General features: G+C 40.6%; 1 protein-coding gene across 6 annotated transcripts in view; it reads right to left on the reverse strand.

Annotated features, from left to right (window-relative positions):
* Positions 1–25,000, reverse strand: part of ZNF536 (zinc finger protein 536) — a 450,559-nt gene that overhangs the window by 381,308 nt on the left and 44,251 nt on the right. Inside the window, exon 1 of one of the 6 annotated variants that reach the window (XM_028740292.2) lies at positions 6,260–6,343. The exons of the other annotated variants lie outside the window; for them this stretch is intronic. The gene's annotated coding sequence lies outside the window, so the exon portion shown is untranslated. Of the gene's footprint in view, positions 1–6,259; positions 6,344–25,000 lie in introns of those variants that run through there. 6 annotated transcript variants of the gene reach the window in all.

Consider the following 25,000-nt stretch of genomic DNA (forward strand, 5'->3'; position numbering starts at 1 on the left):
CTTCACAGCCCCACAAAATATAATCGCTGTCAGTTTCAGTGCGTTTTTTTATTTATTAATCATTTCTGCAGCACGTCTAATGTTCAAGGTCTTTTATAGCCCTCATCTCATTTATCCTCGCAACAACCACTTCACAAGATCAGTCGCTATGAATCCCATGTTACAGATTTGAAACTGAGGCTGACCATGGCTTGCACATGACCCTCAAGCGTCCACAGCCAACCAAAGATCTGAAACCTACTCAAAAAGTTCCCATGGGACTTTAGGGATGGCTGCAGGACATTTCCCAAAATTATTGAAGAGATACTCTAGGGACGCAAGTCCAGAATATATCCAAATATCAAGAAACTTCCAGTATGCCCTCGTCAAGGGGTCTGTGTTCCTGAATAATGTTTTCAATAAAATAAATGTATAGATGAAAATTATTTAATAGGTTTGTGCTTTTATCGTAATGTCTTATAGCCAGGCTATCTTCCTGTCATGTTACTGTCAGCTGTAATATGAAATAAAGCATTATTTAGGGGGTTTCTCTCATGAAACTCAAACATGGACACAAAAAGAAATGTGTAGTTGTGTGTGCTTTAGAAAAATTGGTAGCAAAGTTGCTAATCAAGTATGGGTCGAAAAGGAAAGCAGAACTTGTTTCACTTATACCTGTAGTAGAGCAGAACTGAAATTAGCCACCAGCATAAAGTCTAGAATAGTTTTCCAAGCAAGATATTCAAAAATTCATGCAATTGATTAGTATTGTGTTTTGAACCATAAAAAAGAAAAAGTTTCATTTCCAGATGGACTACAAATGACTACTTAACATCACTTGCTTCTCATTCATCATAGCTCTCTACTGTCTCATTACAAGAATTGCTACTAGTCTCTATACAAACAGCATCTATAGAAGATTAACTTTAGGATATCATTCTGAGGAGCAACCATGGGACCTCAGAATTGTTTAACAGTTACTCCGTCTTCCCAAGGAACAACAGGAAATGTAGGGAAACAGGAGTCTCCTAACAACTCTCAGCACCATTAACAAACTACAGTTCCTGTTCAAAGTGATATGATACTGCTTTAAATGTATACTACAGGTGGGGGTCGAGTATGAAACAGCAGCACAATAGGAAATTGTGCAAATTACTATTTCTTGTTGCTATTTATATTTACTATTTTGTTGCAATAGTATTTGTGCTTGATTGTACTGAATTCATCCTGCCAGACACTGATCAATCCAGAGTGCTTGGTGCTCTGATTCAGAGTGGCAGTCACATGCAGTATACAATGTCTGTAGGCGCGCAACTAAATTACAGTTAATCTTACCTTTTTCTTTAAATGCACATACATAAGTACTTGAACTTATTTAACAACAATTCCCCTCTCTCAAAGGAATCCTGGAAATTGTTTTCCCAAAGCAGGAATATAAACAGTCGAATTTGTATTGATGTGGTGAGCAGGGAATTAGTAAAGTTTACTGATGATACCAAATTATTCAGGATAGTTGAAACAAAATGGATCTCAAGGATCTCCAAAAGGATCTCACTAAAGTGGGTGAACAGACATAAATTGGCAAATGCAGTTCAGTGTAAACAAGTGTAAAGTGATTCACACTGGGGCAAATACCCCCCCCCCCGCCTCATTTTCTCATATCTGTTAACAGAGTCTGAACTGGCAGTGACTGACCAGGAATGAGACCTTGGGGTCATAGTGGATTGCTCAATGAAGGCGTCAACCCAGGATGTGGCAGCTGTGAAAATGATGAATTCCAGGTTAGATATCATTAGGAAAGGGACTGGAAAAAACATTGACAGTATCATAATAAAGGTAAAGGTACCCCTGCCCGTACGGGCCAGTCTTGACAGACTCTAGGGTTGTGCGCTTATCTCACTCTAGAGGCTAGGAGCCAGCACTGTCCGCAGACACTTCCGAGTCACGTGGCCAGCGTGACAAGCAGCATCTGGCGAGCCAGCGCAGCACATGGAACGGCGTTTACTTTCCCGCTAGTAAGCGGTCCCTATTTATCTACTTGCACCCGGGGGTGCTTTCGAACTGCTAGGTTGGCAGGTGCTGGGACCGAGTGACGGGAGTGCACCCCGCCACGGGGATTCGAACCGCCGACCTTTCGACCGGCAAGTCCTAGGCGCTGAGGCTTTTACCCACAGCGCCACCCACGTCCCATAGTATCATAATGCCATTATACAAATCTATGGCGCTAAGGGTATTAAGAGACCTCTTTTCCCATCATAGGGCTACAGTTCCCAGAGTTCCCTGGGAAGAGGGATTGATTACCTTGTCCATAAAAGCAAGTACGTAACTCCTATGAAAGAGAGAGAAAGAGCTCAACTATAAGTGTGTGATCATTGAAGATTTCTCCAAAGCAATTGCCCATGTCCAAATGATCAGTTGGCCCATATTTATCAAAGGAAAACTGCTGTTGCGAAATGGCCCACGGGGCACCAATATTTAGGTGCCATCCCCACACTACATGCCTGTTGACAACAAAACTGCTAAAATCAGTCACATTTAACTCCTCGTTCCAGTAGCAGTACATTATGTAATTTATTCCCTTTTCCCTTTCTGATTTGGTTTGTGCAATGACTGACATACATTAGAAACATGCTCTATACTTTATGATACATTTTCCAGATCCATAAGAGTTCGTGCATTTGCACCACCAACATTTCAGTTGCACACTCCAGACAGTTAAAGAATGAAAATGACCCTTTTCACTGCCCAATGCAGGTTTATCGGAAACTATATTACTCCATGTCTTTTATTTCATGTTAATGGAGTTTTTACAAATCACTGGCACTGACTAGCTTTTAAAAGCTCATTGGAAGTGTGGAAAATATTCCTCTCCCACTATTTTGTAACTTGTCTGATTGATGGGAAAAAAGGAAGACCTAAGCATGGTTAAAGGGCTAACTAATCTGGTTTAATGATCCAGAGGACAAACCTTTAAAGTGTAGAGCAATTATTTTTGCAGTGCAATCCTAAGAACGTGTGATTTGGATTGCAGCATTAACAGAACTATTAGAGGTGTGTTTATTTATTTCAAATTAACAGGAACAAAATGGTTTAAAAAATGTGGATGAAGTTTTATAATCTGACAAGGAAATTGCAATGCATATGTTATTCATGGATCAATATACCTGGATACTAATCTGTAATTTCAAAATATAAGCCCCTTTGGAGAGAAAAAGCATACCAGGAAAGTTATTCCAACCAAGATCTAGAAAGATAAATGAAGAGGTAGTGGGACACAAGGGTTACTTATGAGTGGATCCAGGCTACTTTCACATCATACATTGAAAGCAGCATCATACCACTTGCTGTGGCTTCCCCCAAAGGATCCAGGCAGGTGTTGTTTGTAAAGGAGTTGTTTGGATCTCCCAAAGTTCCTTGGAAAGAGGGATTGGTTGCTAAATCACTCTGACAACTGTAGCTCCAGGAGGCGAATAAGGGTCTCCTAACAATTCTCAGCATGCTTATCAAACTATAGCTCCCAAAATTCTCTGGGGGAAGCCATGGCTGTTTAGACTGTTATCATAGGGTTTTAAATGTGTTGTGTGGGTGTGGACTCAACTGACTGAAGTTTTTATGTTCTGCAGTGTTGCTGGTAATGCAAGACATAAATGCACGGTTAGAGCCTTCACAAGACTGCCTGTTGTGGTGCTGATAACACCAAGGTCACGGGTTCAATCCCCATAAGGGCCACCTACATATTCCTGAAGTGCAGGGGGCTGAACTAGATGACCCTTCAAACTCTCCAATTCTATGATACCACATTAATACAGATATCAATGCATTGCTAGGGCATTTAACCATATTTACTGTTAGGCAGCTACATGGCAGAAAGACTTAGAGATGCTGTCAAGTGGTTTCCTCATTTAGTGCCAACATTTTCATTGCCAGTGCAGGATCCCATGGGCTTGGGAAAGGCCCTCACTGTGTGAAGAAAGCTTGCAAGGGGTCTGCCCTAACCCCAGGAAGAAGAAGCAGGTGTCAGGAGAACTTCAGTGGTTGTATTTATTTAGGAAGAACAGCACAGCAACTCAACATAGTAGCTCAACTTGCTACCCTGGCAAGACTAAGATCCCACTCAGCTATGGCAGGAACCACACCCAGACAGGGGAGGGGATTTACCTTTACGGGCTAGGCATAAGAGACAGCTCACATACATGCTACATCCAAAACACATACAGAAGGACAGGATTTGGATGGACTAGTGCATTTTTTTTAAAAAAATAATGATCTAGTCCTCTCTAGGAACATAGCTGTGTCACATGACAATTTTACAAACAAGGAGGATGGGGGTCTGAGATGTTTTAGATAAAGCAATAATTAATGCTTATTAATTTATTTATTTTATTTTGATTATTAATTAATTCCCATGAAACATCCCAAAGCAAATAACAATAAAAAGATATAAAAATGCAATTTCTACTTCAATGCAGATAACAACTGGGATGATAAAACATCTGCACTTAAAGGACATGTTAGGTCTTAAGTCGGGACAATCCTATCTTTCAATATTGAGTAGAATGAGCTTTTCTGACTTTTCTAAGCAGACTTTGTAGCAGCATAAATGCTTCTTTAAGATTCCCTCCTAATATTCTCTTTCTGATAATCTCTAATTTTGCAGCGTAATCAGTTTAGGATACCTCAAAAAAGGCTGCACAATGTGTGTGTTTGCATGTACGTAGTATGTAAAAGTGTGTGTGTGTAGTGTGTATAGTGAGGGGGAGGGACACACACCCACTAATGAGATGGTACACTTCCTTACAAAGTAAACAATGAATACTGTAGCAAAAGCCTTTACCAAAAATGATGTTCATTAAACAAACAAAAAGAAAAAGAGAAGAACCTGTATTTTTCCAGCTACTATGTAATTTGCAAGATGCATTTTTAAATGCTTTGCAACTGTAGAAAGATCCATCAGTCAGATGATACAGATAGATAATTCACCATACTGTCACATGATCTTCCATCAGTCTAAAAGATGTGAATATATTGCCACAAGCTTTGGGAATAATGGGTGCACCTGTTTACAGTGTCACCTCTGTTTGCTAATTGTCTCCTTGAGCTACATTTTACTTCTAATGCATTTATTTTTGACAGGCAGCGTCTATTTAGAAATCACATTACTTCAAGAGCAATTGTTCTTTTGTCTATCAAGTAAATGAAGTGTTGTTATACAGATTTCAGGTTCTGATTAGTGAAGTATCAGTATGCCACAAAGGTCAATCAGTTATTTACCTGAAGTAACAGAAGGATGACAGGCCTTTTTGAAATTTTACAGTTTCTGGTAAGAGACGGAGCCATTTAACAGTACAGTAGTAACACTGATAATAGAAATGCTACCACAAATGCTAATAATACTAAGAGTGGTATGCATAGGGATTACTTTGCCTAAAAATAATAATGCTGTGGTTATGTCAATATCAAACATGCACTCTTGCTGTGGGCCTGGTGTTCAAGCTCCAACACTTAAGAGAACAGGGTAGTCTGTGTTTACATATGCACACACTGGAACCCCATATACATGCCCAGTCCCTGGTCTGAAAAACCTCATTAGTGATTTGCAACATGCCAGCAGAATGGAACACCATTCTAAAGGATGGCTCTAATTCAAATTTTATTTAAGTTCACAGTTTAATTGTGAATTAACAGGAGCAAATTATCCATTAATGTTTTAAGTCTCACATATAAAACACAACGGACAGGTAGAAATGCACTGGTCATACGTGGTCATTTTAAACATAGCTTGTCAGTATCTTCTACACTTGCCTATTACCTCTAAGGCCTGTTCAAAATTAAAAGCCCAATCCAGGGGGGGAAATGCTTATAACTGGATTCATTAATGAAGTAGAAAGACTGGACCTGCTGTGAAATTTGCTCTGTTTTCAGTATACAACTACACAAATGATGATGAGTGGTGTAACTTACAATGGCTAAAAAAAGCTAACATTCCATAATCATAATAATAATGGGATCAACGTCTAGTTTTAGCAGCTTCACAGAAGTAGTTTTATTGATAGCAACAGGGGAGATTTTTCAAAGACACAAGTTGGAAGTCGGATGCCTTTGAAATCTCTCCTAGTTCCCTAATTTCTATTACATGTGTTAATATGAACATAATGGTAGCAATAAAGCTCAGTTGTGTGTCTGAACACATTTCAACAACTCCAGGATGAATATCTAATTTCCCATCAGATCTAGTGAGGTTTTAATACAAATTTAAAGAGAATATGTACTCCCCTCATACCTATTTATATCCATTCAGTAATTTAATGTCTTGTCCATAAGTGATGCTTTGCCAAATCTGTTCCAGCATTATGGTAGCCCTGCTGCAAAAAATAAAAATTAAAAAATTAAAAATATTGAATTTTCTTACAGCCACATAGCCAGTGTGGCATAGTGTTTTTCAGGGAGACCCATGTTCAAATTACTTTACAGCCAATATGCACAGTAAGTGACTTTGGATCTGTAAAACAATACAGAGTTCATACAGCCTACCTCCAGGTTAATCAAGCACTTTGTTTAGAATATAGGGCTCGTTTGTTCTTGCAACCACCGATAAAAACTTTGCCACTGCCAATGTTATAGCTTTTGTCCGGTCTTCCAGTAGGAACCTGACATAGTGAGCCTCTGATTTTCCCAGGAAAGGCACCAGCAAGGGTAGTATCAGTTCAGCCCTGGCCTGCTCATACTTCGCACAATGCAACAAAATATGATTTATGGAATCGATGTCTTGAGCACACGAGCAAAGTCTGTCCTGGTAGGGAATTCCTCTCAACCTACCATCCAGCACTGCAGAGGGGAAGACATTTAGTCTGGCTTTGGTGAAAAGCCTTCAATAGTTAGGTACTGTCAGGTTTTTGATGTAAGATGTTAACTCAAAGACATACCCATATTGAACTCCTGCTGCCAGCAGACTACAGACTGCGTGTGATCGAGATCGCAAGTCACTGTGTGCATTGTCCCATAATCTTTGCTTTAAAACCTTTTGGGCGCCTTCATAACCCAGGTAATACAGTTGGGGGAAAAATATTAAGTCTTCTTCATGTGTTACTCGTGTGATGTGATTACTAATGAATGCCATCCCTGGCATGAGGCATGCTGGTGGATCCACAGCTGGGCATCCATGCATTACGTATGGTCATCTGCAGTGAATCCTAAATATGAGCAGGTGTTCACACAGAGACTTCCATGTGATTGGAAAACTGGCAAGTAATGCATGAAGGAGACTCATCTCCTCCTTCAGTGTTTATGTCAAGAGAAATAGAAAACATATATTTGGCTGAAAACAGTTGCCTTCTTTATATTAATGAAACATTTTGTACAGTTAGTCTTTAGAATAAGGTCTTTTAAATAACCAATAGTTTGCGACATGATTGACAGTGTTCTCGTCACATGACAGCAGTTCATCACATTCCGCACTCTGGTGAAATTTATTATTTACTTATTTAAAGCATTTCTATCTCCCTCTTGAGCCAAAAAGGAAAAAAGGCTCTCAGCACTGCTTACAACTGACAGTGATAAAACAGTCCTCACCATTAGATTCACAACTTAAAAAGACATCACATGAAAGGAAAAGGGATTGGAAGGGAAGAGGAGTTCTTGTAATGACCAACTGGAATGTGAATATTTCAAGGAAAGGAGGAGCCAAAGGTCATTTTGGTAGCTAGTCATTTATATGCTAGTTTCTTGCTTAGCCTGGGAAACAGAACATCAGTGATTTCTTGAAATATTGTTTAAATTGTGAAATATATTGTGGCATGTGGTGCTTATGGGTTATCTTTCGTTTAGCAGAAGGCTCTCACCCACATCCTTGTCCATGCTTCTTTAAAAACAATCACATTCCAATCCGGAAAGTCAGCTTTAGCAAGAACCATTGAAATTGCAAGTGGAGCAGAACTGATAACCACTGCCTTCCTTAATGAACATCCCCCCCAATTCACCACTATTGGAAGATATGCCCAGTGTCTGTGGTTCTACTGTCATCCACCTCTTTTGCTTTGCTGAAGCAAAGATGGAGGGGGGGGGCGGGCAGGCTCCTGTTCAGTAGTGTCAATAGCTGTTTATGCCCTTGGCACGTAGCTGGTGTTCCAGCAGCAGTTTGAGGACACTGGTGATGACTCTGAGCTTCAGCTGGGACCTTACCACTCCATTTTACAATCTGCTACACTCTGACTGTGGATTATGTGATTGAGCCACAAGCCACAATCCTCAAAGTTCTTCTGATGCCAACCAAGATACCCTGGAATAAGTGATTTATATATGCTGTATGTATGTGTGTGTTGTACAATAATGAATGCATTATATTTCTTAGACTGATTGGGCAATTCCAACATAACTCTTTCCAAAAAAATAAAGGGGAGTCCATACAATTTCTGCCCCATCCATGTCAATCCAATGCAAAGGCCACCTCTGAACAAGCCACCTCTGGCTCTTACATGGGAAAGCCCAGCACTGCTGCAATTTTATTAGTTTGCCAAAAGAAACAGACACAAAAAAGCAATGCTCGCCTTAAGTCACATTCTAAATTGGCTCCCTAGAGCATTTTCCTACCTTGTTCACTAAAGCACTGTGTATGTTTTCTCAGTGTTTAGCATATGCTATGTAACCTGAGCAGGATTCATATTGTTCCTCTAGTTGTTTTTCTAAAATATGTTCCCATCAGGACCATAATTACATGCAAAATACTAGACACCGAATGATTCATAAAGATGTTTCAAAAAATTCTCCACCATTTTTTATTTTAGCAATCCTGAGGCGGCAGCGTAGAAAGAATTAGGAAAGGATCACAGTCCCTGTCTTCTGTTTCAAACTAGAGACAAACTTCAGATCAATTTGTATGTCTGTCTACGTGCCAAGAACTGAATACTTAGAAATGGGTGAGGAAGGTGTCTTCCTTAACATGCTATGAAGATTGGAATTAAGCTTCTGTTCTTTTGACAAATGTATGTAAGATAGAAATATAAATAAGTGACTGGACACTTTACTCAGTATACAAGTAACCAGTTCTGAGCCTTTTGAAGTCCAAAGTGATTCTTCTTTGGATTTGTTTGTTTGTTTGTTTTTTGTAAAGGCAGCAATTATACAGTTAGCCTTCCTCCTAAGTCTAGAAGAAATTGCTAGATGCCAAACATTTCACTAGTCAACTTGCCCACACATATCTATGTGAATCATTTGTGATGTAAAAGGGGCGCAGGGACAACAATGGGTTGCATTCAGAATGATTTCATTATGGTTAGAGCACGCCCACTGAAATCAATGCAGCTTAAGTTAGACATGACTAAGAAGGCCCACCAATTTCAGTAAGTCAGCTTCATGTATGACTAAGTCTGGATGCAACCCAACTGACTTTGTAAAGCCTTCCCATCTAGTTGCCTACAGAGGATTATTCATTGCTACAGGAGTCGGACACGACTAAACGACTAAACAACAGGAGACTGGGCAAGCACCAATTGACAATCGGTGGTGGTGGTTTTATTGATTTCCAATATATAACCATTACAAAAAAGAGAGAAAAAGATGCAAAAACATCCTCCCCCCTTCCAGGACAGATCACTCTAGTTAAGTTTGACAAAGTCCAATCTATTATTTCAGTAGTTGCTATTCTTCAAAGTTATCAATAAAGTATTTTATAAAAGAATGCCATATTTCAACAAAATCGTCTACATCATTTGTATTATTCAATGCATTTAATCTCTTTGTTATTTCTTCTGATGCAGCAATAGACCATACATTCTGTTTCCAATTGGAACATCTGTGTATCTTCCATTGGAAACAGACAATCCTATTTTAAAAATGGCAAGAACTAAGGTATTAACCCCTGAGATTCCTTTTTTTTTTATGAAAGCATTTTGATGCACACAAAGAAGATTCACACGTCACAACCAGCTCCTAAATTATGAATGTTCCATGTCAGCATCAGAATGTGGACTATAAAGGGCATGGTTTCCAATGGAATTAGTTTAACTATCCATTCTGCTCTGGGTACAAGATATACAGTATACAGAAATATATAGTTGCTGCATTTAAGGCAAGGCTGGGGAACTTATGGTGCTCTAGATGTTGCTGGATTCCAGTCCCAACTTCCCTGACCATTGGACATGCTGGTTGGGACCAATGGGAGTTGGGAGTCCAACAAACTCTAGGTGGTCCTCCTCTAAGTCCTGGAGAGCAGATGTTTTTCACCAACATCTCCCACAGCCACCACTTTCTTTAAAAACAACATTTTATTTGCTGTGTCTTAGTTCTCATTTATTGTCAGACACTTTGGATGCTTGCTATCAGGCAGAAAGGCAGGATGTAAATATTGTAAGTACATAAATAAAAGTGAGTGATTCAGGTTGTTTGATTTGAAACTGGTTCTACTTAACAGAAGTCCTCTGTGCCACATGGAAAACTCATGCAAAACAGCTGCACATCTCATCAGGTTTTAGAGTAAGGCTCAGTATGGTCTGCAATACCTTGCTTGGCTTAACATGGTGGCTAAGGCTACAGAGGAAGCTGCCTTATACTGAGTCAAGCCCACTGGCCTGTCTAGCTCAATACTGTCTACATTGACTGGTAATGGCTTTGCAGCGTTTCAAACAGCGGACAATTCCCAGCCCTACCTAGAGATGCTGGGGATTAAACCTAGGACCATCTACATGTAAAACAGATGCTCTTCCACTGAGCTACACCTCCCCTCCCCAAGCGTAAATGCCAAGAAAGGACCATTTTCAACTTCCTCCTTGGTCATGAGCCCATCTTCCCAATTGGTCTGGCTTTATTGGCTTAGCCATGCCTTTAACTGGGAATGAGGTACATATTTCCCTTAGCATGATCTCCCATTGACTGTGTGTGTTGTGTGTTTTAATGTAATATTTCCTGTGCCTTGGGGACAGGGCAGGCTTTTACTCCAATTAAAATATACTTGTGGCAATGTAAATGTCCTTCCTTGTTATTTAGTTATCAAATTTCTACTCTGTTTCTCTTCCAAATGGGGAACCCAAAAAGGCAAACAGTAATATAAACCGAACATAAGCATTAAAAAAAAAAAGAAATCACTTGTCCAAAACCACAAGATAAAGACATGGGTTGTGTACACACTATTTACCTTTAAAGCACATTTGAAAAATGTTTTTCCCCCTCAAAGAATTTTAGGCACTGTAGTTTGCCCTTCATAGAGTTACTGAAGTGCCCGTAATTCGCTGAGGGAAATAATGTCATTTGCATGTGTTCTAAAGGTATAACACGTATGCATTCATGTACACCAAAACCAAGATGTGGGTCTTTAACTAAAATCCCTATATCTGCTACCTAAATACTTGTTGAAAAGAGTAGGTCAGGCTGAACTGGGCTAGATTAGATTAAAGGTAAAGGTAAAGGTACCCCTGCCCGTACGGGCCAGTCTTGACAGACTCTAGGGTTGTGACCCCATCTCACTCAAGAGGCCGGGGGCCAGCGCTGTCCGGAGACACTTCCGGGTCACGTGGCCAGCGTGACATCGCTGCTCTGGCGAGCCAGAGCTGCACACGGAAACGCCGTTTACCTTCCCGCTAGTAAGCAGTCCCTATTTATCTACTTGCACCCGGGAGTGCTTTCAAACTGCTAGGTTGGCAGGCGCTGGGACCGAGCAACGGGAGCACATCCCGCCGCGGGGATTCGAACCGCTGACCATTCGATCGGCAAGCCCTAGGCGCTGAGGCTTTTACCCACAGCGCCACCCGCGTCCCTAGATTAGATTAGAATATTCTAAATGTCTGAGAGAAAGAAGTAAGAAACTATGAAAATGAAAACGAAAATTAACAAACCCTGCAACATTTATTTTATAACTTTTGCTCCTATATTTTCCTTCTCCCACCCCCAATATCCAGAATAATCTCACCTCTTTCTTCACCTCTTACCCCCGCCCCCACACCAAACAATCTTAATGTAGTGATAAAATGAGGAAAGAAAGAAGGAGGGTAGGAAGATTATTATAAAACAGGATATTTATGGCTAGGGTCTTTGGAACATTCATAGTCTTACATATATTTTCTCTAAGTAATCAGGAATGTATTGGTATTTTGAAATTATGTATCTCTAATAACACAAAAGTACTTAAGAACAGAAATAGACAGTAATGGAAAATGCAGTCAACTGTTGACAACATATAGAATTTCAGAAAATAATTTACAGAGAACAGCAGAGCAGATGAGTCAAAATTTTCTCAAAAATATTCCTTGCCTCCGATAGTCCAATGTAATTCATTTTCTATCTCTGTTCATTAATCATTGTTAAAATTAGTGATCCATTTCTTCCACTCTGCCATCTGCACTCAGCTTCGTAACAAACATGACACCTTCCTGCATAATAAAACCTGACAACTACGAGGATGCATTTCCAAATAGCTTTCTGCATATTTGCACCTCTATAACCGATTCCGTTGTCAGACAAAAGTGGATTATTTAACCAGAGTTCTTTCTTTATCAATGCAGTCTCAGTCTCTCTCTCTCTCTCTCTCTCTCTCTCTCTCTCTCTCTCTCTCTCTCTCTGCATGCACACACATGCATGTATCTATAAAATAATCAAGTAAAATATGTTTAATTAAATAGAATTAGGAGGAAGGTACTTTAGATTTCTACTATAGCAACTGATAAAACCTAGCATGTAAACACAGCACTCTGTGTCTCTATGAAGCCTCCATGTCAAGAGACACAATTTTTTGTCCGAACCTTCTGACCCTATGAATGTATCAGATGTCCCACAGACTAGCCATAATTTGTGTGTGCCAAGTGTTTAGTCACATGGTATGATAGGACCCTTGCATTTCCATTGTGTTCACTTTATGCCTTTCACCAGTAATAATTTATATTTTTAGAGATTAATGTTCATTCTTAGTCTCCCAAAGCTGGGGGCACAAGTTCATGCTCTTATTGTACAAGCAGACACAGTAAGTGTGTCCCCACTGATCTAATATGCTTCTGTGGATTCCTTCCTGTTCCTCTGCACGGGATGCACTCAGAAATTTTATGTTTGCGCATTTAAGGCTGTCTCACCATTCTGCCCATTTGGCACTTCATACTGCTGCGTTCAAAATGGCTAGAACTCTTAAAATGCTTTAGACGAGAGGGAGGGAGGAAGCAAATCTTCCACTGTCTTCAGGCATGAAACTTACTGACTTATTGCTGTCATTTCTCCATCAGATGCACTTGTATTGGAAGCGTCTAATGGGTGGAGAGAGAGAGAAAAAAATCCACCGGTATTATCTTTCTGGACATGTCAATGAAAGCTATTAATTTATTTTAATGCGTTATTGACATCTTCTTTGCTATAGATGGAAAAGCAGAGAAGGTAGAAAGGAAAGAACCTATTCAGACAGGGATAGATTAGCCACCAATGCTCTCTGTAAGGCAGGGGTCCAGTCAAAGTGGGGACCCAGCTAGAGCCCATTGTTTAGGATCAACTGGATCCTCAAGTGTGCACTTCTTGTTTACACGAGTTTCTGCCCTGCTTGCTGAGAGGTGACAGAAGCAGTGGTGCCCCATCCTTCCATACTGGATTGCATGCTGAGAGGGAGCAGCTATGTATTCACCCAATGTGCATTACCTGGATGGTTTCCTCACCCCATGCAATGCCCCCAACTTCTGTTCAAGAAGCTGTCATCTGCGCATGAAATGTCATCTGCACAGCACAATGGCTGTCTCAATTATACATACTTCAGTTTCATGGTGAAATGAACATGCCTCAAGTTTTCCTTTCCAACTGAAGCTGGTTTGAGGGAAAACGCATCAAATATGGGTATTTCTAAAGAAACTATGGGATAGCTCTGCATCAGGGATAACATAATGTGCACAGAGACTCAAATGCCAATGGTCAGAGTACACTGGAGCCAGAGCCATGTACACAGCCTTAGTCTACCTCTATCACATAGTCCAGGCATAGGCAAACTCGGCCCTCCCATCAACCATGACCACTGGTCCATTTGGGTAGCTAGGGATGATGGGAGTTGTAGTCCCAAAACATCTGGAGGGCCGAGTTTGCCTATGCCTGACATAGTCTCTTAGTGATTGTGCCAATATGGTGAGGCTCACTGGACATCAACATGAAACTGAGCCTTCAGTGTGATTGGTCCACTCATCTAGAATGCTCTTCCAATGGGGATTCAGCAGGCGCCTTCTGTATTAACTTCCAGACAGTTGCTGAAAACTTTCCTTTGCCACCAGACGCATCCGGACAGTTAAGAAAAACATCATCCATAACAGTCAGTTGGTGATTTGTTTTGATTTTTCCTGTGATTCTTGTTGCATTTTAATGGTTGTAAACCACTTTGAATTTTTAGAAAATAAAATTGTGGCATACATGCAGCAACAATCTTATGTGTGACCAATTGACATGTGATGGCGCATGCAGGCACCACGGTGACCTGGAAGTGACTGGAAAAGGCGGGCAGAACAGGGGCGGGGTGGGGAGATGGCAGAATGGGGCAGAACAAGTCAATACATGCTCCACTGTTGTGTGCAATAACCTGGAATGCAAACCATGTGCAAATCGGGGGTTGCCTGTACAAATACTGTGCTTTGGTGTTTTGTCTTTGTTTGGTTTTTTTTTAAAAATTGTGGTATACAGATTGATTTTAAAAAATGGGCTAGCTCCATGTACACCACCCTAGGCTTCTTGGCGGAAGAATGAGAGACAAATATGGCCACACACAAAGAAAAATTATCTCACAAAATGCAAAATATGTCTAAACTCTCCCCCCCCCCCCCGTGTGCTTGCACACACTCAACATTTGCATATCTCAACATATAATTTTTATCAAATTTTAAAATGCCTGCATATTTCTAGAAGCACAATTTATAAAATATTGATAGCTAGAAACACAGCGGTGACCCCCCCCCAGCCCACCCCTCAACCACCACCACTACCTCCACAGTAATATTGTTCTTAAAATTTTAGCTTGAAATGCTAAAATCTGAGCAGTGAGTTTTACAAATATAAAGATGTTACATTTTTTTAAAAAGGATTTCTGGTTGTTGTTTTTTAAAAGAAATCTTCATTATTATTTGCCAGGCAGTTTATGGAAATGAAGTGTCTAGCCTATTTATTCATTTAACACATCTCCTTAAAGCTTGCAATAAAATTTTTGAGAGCAACTTGCAGCGCTCTTTTTTTTCCTCCATCTCTCCTCTGAACAAAAAAAAAATCACAAACAGACATTGTCTCTATAGCTGTCTCTTTTGCCTACTAGTTTCCTTTTTTCTTCACATGTCTGCATACTGACACATTCAATTTCAGGTTATCAGCACATCTGAATTACGGAATACTGATGGGGATAGAGGGCAAGCCTCTCTAGACTGATTAGCATCATTTAAGAAAGCATTCACTTGCTTGCTTCATTGGCTGCAGGGATTCCATGATGGGTGGCCTTTTAGCATTAGAAGTCAATATGGAGCAATCTCATTTGAATTAAATATGGACAAAAGAAAAGATCTGATTGTGGTTATTCATAGCTAACCTTTTAATTTCACAAAGCGCCCCCCCCCCCAAAAAATGGCTCTAAACCCTTAAAACTTAGGAACATAAAGGTATTAGTTTTCTCATATATATATATGGGATAGACACACACATAGACACACACCCCTTTCCCCCTTTGATTTTATCTTGTTGTTTTTCATTTGCACAAGGAAATGCAAAGCCACATTTTATGTTCTAAAGAAATATCTTTATGAATGTTCAAGGAAAACCTTTTAACCTAGTTACCCCTCAACTATAATGAAAGCACAGTGCCTAATTCTAATCCATAAAATGTATGTAAATCCACTCTGAAAAACATATTTGTCTATATGAGATTTACACTTGCATCAGAATGGGTTACAGATAGAACTAAAGTATTTCGTTAACACAGATGACGATTTATGGCTGGTCACACTGTGACCTTTGTTTGGAAAGGGGACCTAAACTCATTGTGTAGTTGAAACTAGTTTAAAAGCATAACAGAACTCTCATCTCAGGGGAGGGGGATGGGGAGGGGAACAATTCACATGATAATTTTATTTGAGCTCAGTGAACAGAACAATAAAATAGTAAAATAGTAATATTTCTCTCTGGCTGGATTAATGGAGTTATTATATGTTGGAATCCTTAGATTCAGAAAGGATCGATGTGATTGTGGATCATTTTAATGGGCCCACCACAGGGTCAAACTTGCATCATGTATGTTGAGCAAGCACATGACACATTCTCAGATAGATAAGAATTTTTTTAGTATAAATGGTTGATTACCCCATATTATGGCAGGATCACCCATAGGTTCTCTATAAGCCTATCAACTGATTGCTGCATGGATCATAACACTTTTTAATGCACTTATATAGAACATGGAGTGGGATTTATTAATCTTTCCAGAAGAAAGGAAGGGGAAAGTTATGCAAATGTCAGATTGGCTAATTGATCCTCCATCCAACTCTTGAAGACTGTCTTTGCAATTCTGCATGCAATGTATTGTCCTGGAAAAAACAATTATATCTGCTCTGAACTGTGTGGGCTTCCAGGCTTTAATTGCAAGTGGGTCATTTTGATATCACAAATGGGTTGCTGGCAACAGGTTCCTTCTACTTATCTGATTATATGGATTGGTGTGTGGACACTGGGGAGGGGAGAGATTGTATGCATGAGAAGCACTGATCAGAGATCACACAATAAATACCTGCTTGGAAGCACCCCAAGACAGCTGTCATGATATGGATATATTATGGACACTCAGGAGCATGGGCCAAACACACAGGCATGACAGCCCTATTCAGGCACTCACCTCTAATGCACAGAGGCACACACACTAGGTCCCATCCTCTAATCCCATCAGTTGCAGCTTCTTCAGATCATGTGTTGGGTGGGAAAGTCTGAAGGTGGAATATTCACATTTGATTGTGTGCACTTAAGACTCCTACAAGCAAACAGAACCCCAGTTGTGCATGGTTTCTATTCATGGACAATTCACATCACGTTCAGTCAAACAGTGGAAATTTCCCCCTTCTGATAATGTGTGTAGGTGAGCACCTGAATAGGGCTGGTGGGTCTCAGATAACGCATTCCAAAGGAGAGCTCACCATGGTTCCCACTTATCAAAATGGAACATGCCTGAGCCAGATACCTGACAAAGCTCCCACTTGCCATACTAAGAATCTCTTTTACAGAACTACGATTCCAATCGATGCCCTTGGCAGTGTTGGATGGACGGTACGGCAAAGTACATTACAAAGAGAGACTCTGTCTGTGTGGACAAGCCTGCTTCGAGGACCTGCGCCATTATTTACTGCAGTGCCCATTATATATAGATAGACCCAAGAGACCGATTTATAAAACCCCTGTTTATGAATGGAACACATTTCAATAGGGTGGAAAGGGTGAAATAGTGGCTGAGCAACACCGACGACTTTGTTACTTATAAAGTAGCACTCTATGCGCTGGCAGCTAAGAGGGTCAGAAGGAAGGAACTAGACAAAATAGTGGTCAACTGCAAAGGGGATTCAGATATTTAATTTGGCACATCTTACCTGAGAATCTTCTGCTATTCTATTCTATTTAATGCAACAAATGCATTCCAAAGGAATGTTAGGCAGGTTTGAAGATGGAACAAACACAGCACAAAGGTTGGATAAATGCAACTAGTTCATGCCAAAGCAACATATAGTATGTGTAGCCTGGATGAATCAACTGTCTTGGTTTGCATTGTTTCCATTTATAGAAGCCTTATATCTGAGGCAGCTGACCTAAGGTGAAAGTTTCAAATGAGAAAACCATTAACATTTTTTTTCAAGTAGGTGGAAAAGAATGAAAATATAGATGAGCGGGCATGCATGTAAAGAGAGTGATCTCCTTGGCTTCTAGGTTTGAAGATATTATTCAAGAAATAACTGACAGAAGCTGCTTTTAGCCTGATAATGCCTAGTGTTTGTGTGTGTACAGTGCCCTCTTACACCAAGTGCGCACCAAGGGTCAGTGTTCACAGATCAGGAGTCTCATGCTCTACCAACTGATCTGTACTAACTTAAGAGAGACAAATTGCAATTATTTACTCCAGGAGATGTAGAACAAACATAGCTACTTGCCAAATTGTGTCAGTGCTCAGTGGTCATTGGTGTCCATTGGGACTGGGAGGGCAGAGGACTGGGGAGCCAACAATAAGGGGAGACAGAGCCATTAATAGGCGAAGCCAACTAATTCCAGTTTTGTCCCTATCCTCTAACCTGCTGCATTTTACCAGGGCAACGTTGACACTGGAGAGGAGGAAGCTGCCAACCTGGGCCACCCTTCGGAAATCAGTCAGATGAGGGTTGGCTGAGGGCAGACTGAGGGTGGCAGGACAGTACTATGTGGCATCCAAGACAGGCCATATTTCAAAGTCCAACACACAGCTAACTCAAGGACCTTTTTGCAGATAGAGGATCAGGATTTGCATTAACAGAATCACACTAGGCTATATACTGCACAACATGATTATTAAGCCAAACACAATCCACTGGCCATGTACTAGAGCCTGCAAAGGTTGACACACACCTGCGTTTGCAGGTGTAGGCCAGATACAAGAACAAGTGCTATAAGCTACTATATGTGGCTGAACGACTCCAACTTGGTGTGCTTACCAGACATCAACATCACCAAAGACCATTTCTGTTTTTAGGTTCTTCATTATTTTAGTTTACCACTGGTAGCAAAACTATGTCTGGTAGCAAAACTGGTAGCAAAACTATGTCTGTCTTTGCTCACATCATAAGAAACTTCCAGCCTATTGCCTTGGCACACACAGTGTAGTTTTCACATGTCAATTCACTTCCAACACATTTAGATAATCAAAGTTTGGATAATGGGAGAACTGTTTATACTGAGACATGGGAAAATAACAGTGGGCTTGCACAACCTAGCTTTGGATATTGGGGACTTTACTGTAAAAAGTTACGGTTTGCTGAGGCTATGTTTATAGTGCAAAAATATTTCACTTCCAGCTACCAGCTGCATACAGAATTTTGCAAATTCCTATACAAACATTCTCTTAAACAGCTCAGTTGGAAAAGGCAGGTCAATGGAACCAACTTATCACTACATTTGCCCAGGATTGCATTGCTATGGTGAAAGACCTAGCATACTTAGGGTATTCCTAAAACATCACAAAGAAGTTTGCACAGAAATGATAATTTGAGGAAAGGAGCTGACTCCATACGCTATTGGATAAAAATGATTGGTTAATCATTCTTAACAAAAATGAGAAATACAAACATATCAAATCCAAATATGGAGAACCATTCTTGAACTATTAGTGGGTCATGTCTGAGTGTGGTGATTTACTACATGTAAGCAGGCCCATGCAGAACTTATCTGAGGCCCAAGATAAAGGTTTCAACTATACTTGCAAAACAAATTCTATATGCCTAATTCTGACCCAAGCCCTGCTGGTGCAAAATAACACCAGGACCAAACACGTGGTTCCGCCAGACTCGCAGTCCATGAGTCATGCCACCAAGGTGCCACCACCTAATCAGATCTGATGCTACATGCTGGTATGCAGTAATGCAGGTCCAGATTTTACTATCAAAGCCTTGAGGTGCATACGGACAGACAAGGGCATTTCGCCTATGGCCATTTCGCCCATTAAGTCCCATATCAGCTGGGAGGCATAGGGCATTCCTGGCATGTCCGACAGGCCTCTAGCACCTCCCCACCAGCTGGCTTAGCCCTCCAAGCCCTGGGGCAAGTGTACCTGGCTGTCCTCCCCCAACATCCTGCAAGGATCTACATGTAAGATATACATACACAGGAAGGTTGTTGCTGTGTTCTAGTGTGTGATGGTACTAGTCAGTATGGAGTAGTGCCACCTCTTATTTTCTGCTCATGGCAGCCATTTTGTGCTCCCACCCATAACACCAGTTCCTCATGTTTTTACACATACACCACCACCACCCCAAAAATTGTGCATGCATATGCTCCCCGTTCCCAGCTCCTGATTTCAGGTTGTCAAAATTTGCTCGTGATTCAGTCAAAGCTCTTCAAAGCTCAGTCAAAGCTGATCAAACGAACCAGTCTAAAGGCTAAATGTTATGCTAAAGACACTTTAATGTAACCTACTTAGAACTAGCCAGATATATTTGTTTAGAAAAAGAAGGCACAAGGAAGGGAGTGGGCTTCCACTCTGCACTGGGACCACAGTACAGGCAGTAGAGGTTTAACTCTTCCATCCATGCTGTTTTCCTACTGATATGAACTGCCCCTAAAGATACTGTTTCAATAGTACTGTGGAACAACGGTAATTAGTGATGGAATGGAACCAACACATATGGAAGAGTACGTAGTAGGATTTGTCTGTCCATACCACAAATACTGTGAAATACTTCATAATTTCACCATCCTCACATTCTCCATCAGTGTTCCAATGCCATTATCAAGGTTCATCCTGTCCACTTTTAAACAACAAAAAACTGCACGGCTGAAAGAAAAACCCCACAACTCAGGAGCATTTTCTCCCAGCCTTAAGCATGTGCATTAAGTGGCCCTTCACAAACTTTCCTTCCAGTAGGCTTTGTTCAGATGGCCATCATGTACCTCCTAATGCAGCACAAGGAAGAAATAGAAAATGTTGAGGGTTATTGAGCACTGAGCTTTCAGAAACCATAAGCAAAAAGTTGCCAGGTGCTTTTGAAGCACAGATTGATCTGTAAATGTGAGACACTGAAAAATGACAAGTGTACAAAGTCTGAAATGCTTCCACCCTACGCCACAGTGACAGTTTCATACAAGGTAATATGAGACACTGGTAGAAGAAAATAATGGTATAGGCAGGAACAGAGTACAAGCAGTAAAAGACTACCGGTACATACAATAAAGAATGGTACTGAGCCCTATGCCTCTGCTCAGCTGTGAGCTGATAGATGCTTTTCAAATGGTGCATAAACATCTAAGCATGTAATGGGGTCCCTAGCAAACCTGAACCGCTCAGTTTCGTTTCTATGACCTCAGCACCTACGGTACTTTTTCTTATCTGCAGTACAAAACTTATTCAACTACTTTTCTTGTATGCTATCAATTCCAGATCTTAAAAATAATAATCTTTTCTATATGTAACTTTACTGAAAACACTTTGGTCTTATGCAATTATTGTTTCTTGCCTTTGTGTAACAGCATGTCAAAAGTGTGTGTGTGTGTTTACTTCTGATTGTCACTAAATTAATGGAATGGAATCCAGAGAGAAAAATCCTGATAGTGTTTCACTGAGGAAACTTGGCTCCAGAATAGGTCAGCCAAGGGTGAACACCTGAGGTAGGTAAAAAGCCCGGGAACAGACTTTGTTCACTCCCCAGATGCTCCCCTGGACTCAGGCATGGTCACAACCCCCTCTCGGGGGTTGACCAAACCAAGTTGAGTCCCTGGATTCCTTTAATGGAATACCCTTCACATACGGATGGCGAGACTGTTCTCCCATCCCTATCACATGAACCTATCCGCAACCTTACAAGTTGTCACGATTTTCTACGTGGCAGGTGAAAGCCAAATGGCAACAGCCAATCAGCCAAGTGGGGAAAATTCCTGCCGTGCCCCTGTCCCAACAACAGACAACACATGATGGCGTAGCAAGGTCAGTCGCACAGTGCCTTAAAATTAGGGAGAGGTGGGCAGGTGTTCTGATGCACAAGCCGAAAAAGGAAGCTCTGGGTCACATGCATAGGTATATATAGGTCCCTCAATCTGTTTAGACTGCACCCCATTGGCCAGATTAAGCCCAGCAATGAGGGATCTACCAATCGGGTGTTGTGGCTGTCCAATATACCCACCCACAACCAGGAGGTCAGTCTCCAGGTCTCACCGCAACACGTGCCCTCTTTTAGGCAGGACATGATTTATTTAGCTGTTTTATGTTATTATCCTATATGCTCTTTCAATATTGTTTATACGTCTTTATTGTATTGTATCTTTTTTAATTTATTCTTTCAAACCCTGTAAATTGCCATGCAGTTGAAAAGTTGAATAAAAAAATGTTTTAGATAACTATTTTGAAACTTTAAAAGTTATTGCTCTTTATAAAATCTCCTGCTTCCTTTATCATGCTTGCTTTTTTAAAAACTTGCTGAATTTGTTTTACCTCAGACCCCCTCCCGATTCCAACTTAACTATAATCTGACTGTGTTCCTATAAACCCAATCTTAGCTCTGACACTACCAAACAGAACCTGGACCACTCTGATTTCCAAGGCACTTTCTGCACATCCCTGCTTTCCCCAATTGTGTTGATTTGCTTTCTTCAGGAAGGGCCACACCTGCAGGAAGCAACACTAGATATTCTATTTCAGCAATGTTCCTAATGCATCTGGTTAAGAATAGATCCATTCACAGAAACATGATGAGGCAGGTCCATTGATCACTGAATTAAATGGCTAGATAAGCTGAAGCTGCCATGTGAATTTCAAAAGGTTTACTTTAAGATACCACAACAACCATATTCATTATTTTAAAAAGGTGCATTAGTGAATAAAATGCATTAAGAACATAAATGGAACCCTGCTGGATCAAACCAAAGACCTATGTAATCCACTGCACTGTTTGCCACAGCGGCCAATAGATACATCTGGGATGGCTTCAAGCAGTACTGAGGGCAATAGCTATCACTTGTGATACCATTCTTCAACTACCTGAAGAAGCATCACATAAAAGAGGCAAAGGCTTGTTTGACTGCTGCCCTAGAGGGAACAGCTACATTTATCCAAAATGCAGGAGGGTTGGTATTTTGGTTGGCCATCAGAAGATCTCAGGGTGGTTCACAAGATAAAAAGATATAAAAGAAATTAAAACATAAACAACTGAACAATAGTTCCCTCCCCACTGAACCACATTTAAAAGGCTGTGGAATATTAATCAGCCCAAGGCCTGGTTGAAGAAGAACTGACACCTAAATATATGAAGATACCAGGTAAGCCTCCCCGAGGAGAGCATTCCATAGTGAGCCATTGCAGAAAAGGTTCTCGTCTTTCTTCCCTCCAGACCTCACGTTGAGAAGGCCTTAGATGATGAACACAGAGTCCAGGTTGGTTTGCATGGGGAGAGGCGATCCTTGAGATCCTGAACTGTTTAAGGCTTTATAGGTCAAAATCAGCACTTTGATTTGGGCCCAGAAGCTAATTGGCAGCCAGGGTCAGGATCGCTGTAATATGTTCAAACCGTCTTACCTGGCTGCTAAATTCTGCACCAGCTGAAGTTTTCAAACCATCTTCAGAGGCAGCCCTATGTGTAACACGTTGCAATAATCAAGCCTTGAGGCCCATAGAGAAGTGCATTATACTGAGACAAACCACCGGTCCATCCAGCTCAGTATTGTCTACACTGGCTGGCAGCAGTTCTCCAGGGTTTTCAGACAGGGGACATTCCCAGTTGCCACTGGGGATTGTACCTAGGACCTTCTGCATGCAAAGCAAATTTTTGACCACTGAGCTATGGCACTTGTGTAGGCTGATCTGCTGTGGGCGGGGGAGTGGCATAAGTTCTTTCCTTCAGCAAGGATGGATCCACACTGGGTGGGTCTTCAGTCTACTCTGATTTCATAGTCCTATCATATCACAAACTGTAGCAAATTATAAAGTAAAATCAGTCATTTTGTTTCAAATGGACCATGGCTTCCAAATTCAAGATCCTGGTTTAATTTTTCATGGCAAGCATCTTTGCCTGCAGGAATTACAGCTGCATACAAAAATCTAAAAAGCTCTTGATTTGAAGAACTATGTATTGTACAGACAGAAAAAATAATAATTATAAAACACAGGGGCACACTGGCTGAACTAAAATCATATAAGCAATTTTTTTTAATTTCTCAAGTGCAGCATATATATATATATATATATATATATATATATACACACACACCACATATTAAAAAGGGGTGAAATAGATTTTACATAGCTGGCTTTGAACCTGAGAACCTCCCATGGTGCAACTAATTGCGTTGCCAACAAGACACAGGAGTGCACCAACAAGGAGCGTAAAAATGTAACTGTGCGGGGTGTGATGATGGGTCTTTATAAATAATACATTTATCCCAAGGTACACTTGTGCGTCTGCTGTAAATGTAGGTATTTTTCATTAGGAGCAGATGGGCATCAATAAACATGTGAAGACAATAGAAACCCAGGGAAGGTAAAAAGTGGGGATGGGAGGGTGTGCACATGTGAGTCATTTCTTAAAGATGAATACAGGCTGATGAAAGAGGGGGATGCAGCCAATCATTAAACGCACAGTGAACTGAAGACCTTTTGCATAAAGTTTAGCATTGCTTTTATTCGCATATTCCCTAGCTATTTAAAAATCAAACAAACACTTTAAAAAAATTAAATTCCGAAACAAAACTATTCTATAAAAAGCCCTTAAAAATCACACCAGTTTATTATTATTATTTGATTAACTGAGTATTTTAGTGTCACAACAGGTCAGAGTCCAGCTGGGGCTAATTTCCAGGGTGGTAAATTCAAATAAGTACAACAAATTAGTGTAACAGCATTCACAAGTGTTTTATAGCATCAGTATCTATATTTCATAAGAAAACCAGAACAGCCATTGTTAACACTATGTATTTAAAGCATTATAAGGTGATCTCACATTTCTGCAGCTGGACCTCCTCTTTTCATGTCTTTCTAAAACAGGATCCAACAAAACAGTGTTATATATTGCAAAGGAGAACAACTTTAGTCCAACATTCTGTCCTCATAATGGTCAAACAGTTGCCTTTGGGAAGGTACCCAAGCAACAAAATAGTCCTCTCCTGCCGCCATCCCTGCAGCAGTCATTCAGTGGCATCCTGCCTCTGACATTGTGGTGATATATAGCCATCATGGCCAGTAGCCATTGGTAGCCACATTATGCATGGTTTTGCCTAGTCCCCATTTAAAGCCTTCCAAGCTGGCGACCATCATTGAATTTGCAGCAGCAAATTCCATAGTTTAACAATGCTGCTCTGTTTATCCTGAAACTCTTGACATTCACCTTCATTGGATGACCCT

This window comes from Podarcis muralis, chromosome 7, assembly GCF_964188315.1.
Source record: "Podarcis muralis chromosome 7, rPodMur119.hap1.1, whole genome shotgun sequence".
NCBI lineage: Eukaryota > Metazoa > Chordata > Lepidosauria > Squamata > Lacertidae > Podarcis > Podarcis muralis.